Source organism: Hylobates moloch, unplaced genomic scaffold (genome assembly GCF_009828535.3).
Source record: "Hylobates moloch isolate HMO894 unplaced genomic scaffold, HMol_V3 SCAFFOLD_12, whole genome shotgun sequence".
NCBI classification, from domain to species: domain Eukaryota; kingdom Metazoa; phylum Chordata; class Mammalia; order Primates; family Hylobatidae; genus Hylobates; species Hylobates moloch.
In genome coordinates, this window is record NW_026652287.1 from 54626921 (window position 1) to 54631891 (window position 4971).

Genomic DNA, 4971 nt, shown 5'->3' on the forward strand with positions numbered 1-4971 from the left:
CAAGACGTGTTTTCACCATGTTGGCCAGGATGATCTCGATCTCTTGACCTCGTGATCCACCCACCTCGGCCTCCCAAAGTGCTGAGATTACAGGCATGAGCCACCACACCCGGCCTTGAGCTGTATCTTAAGTCAAAAACTGTCATATTTTATAAAATGTATTTTTGTAGCAGGACGAGCCGCAGACAAAACCTTTCAGACACCGAGTTGTAGAAGGAAGGGCTTTATTCAGCTAGGAGCATCAGCAAGCTACTGCCTTAAAATCTGAGCTCCCTGAGTGCACAATTTCTGTCCCTTTTAAGGGCTCACAACACTAAAGATTTCACATGAAAGGGTCGTGATTGATTTGAGCAAGCAAGGGATACGTGACGGGGCTGCATGCACCGGTGGTCGGGGAGAAACAGAACAGGGCAGGGAGTTTCACAGTGTTCTTCTATACAATGTCTGGAATCTATGAATAATATTGGCTTCTAAATCATAAGTTGATTTTTAACTACTGGGTTTAGGCCAGGCAGGCCCAGGCCTGGTTTTGGGCCCGGCGCGGGGCTGCCTGTCTTTGGTTTTACTTCCTTGTTGTTTCTACTGAATATAAAACAATATAAAACAATATAAGAGGGTCTCTCACTTCTCTCATTTTAAGTCAAAACTCCACAGAGACAAAACAAGCCACTAGACAATAATAGATTTATTTACTGGGAACCTATAACCAATTTGTATATATATGTGTGTGTGTGTTTTATGCAAGTGTGTGTGTGTGTGTGTGTGTGTGTGTGTGTATCTCACATTAGGCTTGCAAAACGTATAAGCCAAATATTGACAGAATTGAAGAAACATACAGAGAACAATATAATTACAGTAGCATATTTCTTTTCTTTTTCTTTTCTTTCTTTTTTTTTTTTTGAGATAGAGTCTCTCTCTGTCGCCAGGCTGGAGTGCAGTGGCACAATCTCGGCTCACTGCACCCTCTACCGCCCACGTTCAAGTGATTCTCCTGCCTCCACCTCCCGAGTAGCTGGGACTACAGGCACACACCACCACCCCCAGCTAATTTTTGTATTTTTAGTAAAGACGGGGTTTCACCATGTTGGCCAGGATGGTCTCGATCTCTTGACCTTGTGATCTGCCTGCCTCATCCTTCCAAAGTGCTGAGATTACAGGCATGAGCCACTGTACCCAGCCTACAGTAGCATATTTCCATACCCCAATTTGTATAATAAAAATAAAACAAGACAGAATAATAGTAAGAGAACAGAGAACTTGAAGACAAGTATAAAACAATCATTACTAACAGAGGTATAGAGAACACTGCTCAACAACATCAGGCTACACAGCCTTCCCAACAGCTCATAAAACATTCTCCTTGATAGACCACCTGTTAGGCCAAAATAGAAGTCTTAACATAATTTTTAAAACTACATTTTTATGGATTACTTTCTATGACCAAAATGAAATGAGGACATGAAACAATAATAGAAAAAAATGGAAAAACATTAATATTTAGAAATTAACACACTTATGAGCACACTCCTCTGCAAAGGTTGAGATAAAAATTTTAAAGATATCCATACTGTTCAATGTAAACTTCAGATTTAATGGAATGTTCTTTAAAAAAAGTTCACACTACACTTTGAAGAAATAGAAACAGCAACTCCAAAAGTATATGGAATCCAATGAGACAATAAAATACCCAACAATCTTCAAAAAAAGAAATAATATTTAAGGCACTACAGTTCCTGATTTTAAAACTCATTACAAATCTACAAAATTAAAGCAATTTGGTGTAAGTATAAAAGTAAAAACGTAGACTAATAAAAAACAATGCAGCACATATATAAACTTTAACATATATGGTCATATGAAGAGTTATTTTCATGCTCATAATAATTGCAGCATTGTTACAAATTTTTAGTAGAGGCAGGGTTTCACCACGTTGCCCACGCTGGTCTCCTAGGCTCAAGCAATCCACCCATCGCTGCCTTTCAAACTGGTGGGATTATAGGTGTGAGCCACCTCACCCAGCCCAATTTATTTTTTTTTTTAAGATTGTTTTCTGAAGATGGGAACGTATTGCCCTGTTTTGTATACATTGTAATATTTAATTGATATTTGGAGATTTTTTTTAAAAGCTACCTGTCACAATATTTATCACGTAGCTTTGTCCTGGCATAGTCTGAAAATAATTGTCTTCACTAGAGATTCTGGGAGTCTTTCAAACGTGTTCTTATGATGTGTATTGTCTGGAATCTGGTGTTTATTTTTTAGTTAAAGAAGTTTATTCATCTTTCTTCTTAATGGTCTTCACTTTGCTACACCTGTTCCCTGTCTGTGGTACCACAGTCTCTCTGCTGCTATAATATTTACCTCTGGTCTCAGCAGACCCATACTGTCATTCCAAAGTATACCACCATTTCATTCAGTACTTTATCATGGGAGACAGAAACCAGTGTCTGAAAAGGCCCCTAAAAGCCATAAATAAAGATGTATGTGCCAATATTTTACTTGTATTTAAAATAAAAAACAGGAGTTAGCAGTTTACTTCTAAAGGCACTATGTTATATTGGGGAGCAGGAACAGCTGTGTTGGGTAAATGTAACAGACTTTTTCTATTCGGCTCTTTGCACTGTACTCACATAGGGCACTGCACACACACTTAACTCAGTTGTAAATTTTCCACAAATGTATTTCAGTCTGTATGTTTTTGTTACATTTATATGCCTATGAAGAAATTAGGGCCTGTGGTGTTCTACCATGCCGTCTTGTTTATGTAGTTTGTATAATTTTATAGGTTAGATTTGTAAACTATATTCATCTGAGTCTAGTAAGTGGAGTAATTTGTTACTTTTATTTATTTCAATTATGTGTTCTCATTTTGCCCAAGACCTTTGCCCAGAGCAGGGCATAAAACATTCTTTCCAAACAGTAATACTGAGAAGATACAGAAAATGTGGACATGACAATTTACAGTTAAGAAATGGCTGTAAAAGTGTGGATGAGTGTAAGGTGCACAAAGGAAGTTATAATAGACTTAATCAATGTTTGACAACTACCAAGAGCAAAATATTTTAATGTGATAAATATGTGAAAGCCTTTCATCAATTTTCAAATGCTGATACACATAAGATAAGAAATAACTGGAAATAATCCTTTCAAATGTAACCAACGTGGCAAATCATTTTGCACGCTTTTACACCTAACGCATCATAAAGAATTCATACTAGAAAGAATTTCTACAAATGTGAAGAATGTGGCAAAGCCGTTTACTGGTCCTCAACCCTTACTAATCATGAGAGAATTAATACTGGAGAGAAACCTTACAAATGTTAAGAATGTGGCAAAGTCTTTAAAAAGTCCTCACATCTTACTGCACATAGGAGAATTCATACTGGAGAAAAACCCTACAAATGTGAAGAATGTGGCAAAGCTTTTAACCAGCCCTCAATCCTTACTAGACATGAGATAAATTATGCTGGAGGGAAACCTTACAAATGTGCAGAATATGGCAAAGCTTTTTACCAATCCTCAAACCTTACTAAACATAAGATAATTTACACTGGAGAGAAATGCTACAAATGTGAAGAATATGGCAAAGCCTTTAACTAGCCTTCAACTCTTACTCAGAATAAGGTATTTCATACTGAAGACAAACCCTACAAATGTGAAGAATGTGGCAAAGCTTTTAACTTATACTCACACCTTACCAGAAATAAGATAATTCACCTGGAGAGAAACCCTACATATGTGAAGTATGTGCCCAAGCTTTTTACCAATTCTCAAACCTTACTAAACATAAGATAATTCACACTGGAGAGAAACCCTACAAATGTGAAGAATGTGGCAAGGCTTTTAACCAATCCTCAAACCTTACTACACATAAGAAAATTCATACTGGAGAGAAATCCTAGAAATGTGAAGAATGTGGCAAAGGCTTTTACGAATGCTCAACTCTTATTTTGCATAAGATAATTCATACTGAAGAGAAACCCTACAAGTGTATAGAATGAGGCAAAGCCTTTAATAAGTCCTCAATTCTTAACAGATATAAGATACTTCATACTGGAGAGAAACTACAAACCTGAACTATGTGACAATGCATTTGAAAACATCTCAAACTTATCTAAACATAAAAGAAATCATGCTGGTGAGAAGTTTTAGAAATGTGAAGAATGTGACAAAGACTTTAAATGGTTCTCATGCTTGATGGTAGGTAAGATAGTTTATACTGGAGAACACTCCTACAAGTGTGAAGAATGTGGCAAAACTTTTAACCAGTGCTCACAATTTATTCCATAGAAAAGAATTTATACTGGGGAAAAGATTTACAAACATAAAGAATGTGAAAAAGTCATTAATATCTGTTTAAATCTCAGTATAAGGGAGTTTATACTTAGTAAAAGCATTATAAGTGCAATTACTATCAAAAAATCTTTCATAAAATATAGGAATTTAAAGTGAAGAAGAGTATTTATTTTGAAGACAAACATTACAAATATAAATAGGGTTGTAGTACCATTAATTGTATCACAGTTCTTATTGTACCAACTTATACTACCAGCATTATATAATGAATTATTTATTCTCTAATTGTTTTTATTTTCCAAATTCTACAGTGTAAACTCTGTAAAGACAGAGGCCTTTAATTTTAATCACCACTGTATTTGCAATTTTTAATTTAAAAAATTTAGATTTGACTTTGAAACACTGGTTTTCTTAAAACCAACTGTGGTAAAATTGATTTATTTGTTCTTCTCTGAACATCATTTTCTTTCTTTTTTTTTTTTTTTTTGTATTGAGACGGAGTCTTGCTCTGTCGCCCAGGCTGGAGTGCAGTGGCGCGATCTCGGCTCACTGCAAGCTCCGTCTCCCGGGTTCACACCATTCTCCTACCTCAGCTTCCAGTGTAGCTGGGACTACAGGCGCCCACCACCAAGCCCGGCTAATTTTTTTGTATTTTTTAAGTAAAGACGGGGTTTC

At 36.2% G+C, this 4971-nt stretch overlaps 1 pseudogene; it reads left to right on the plus strand.

The window, feature by feature from the left end:
* The first annotated feature begins 2856 nt into the window (after positions 1-2856).
* On the plus strand, positions 2857-3963 carry LOC131380845 (putative zinc finger protein 66; annotated as a pseudogene).
* The last annotated feature ends 1008 nt before the right edge of the window (positions 3964-4971 follow it).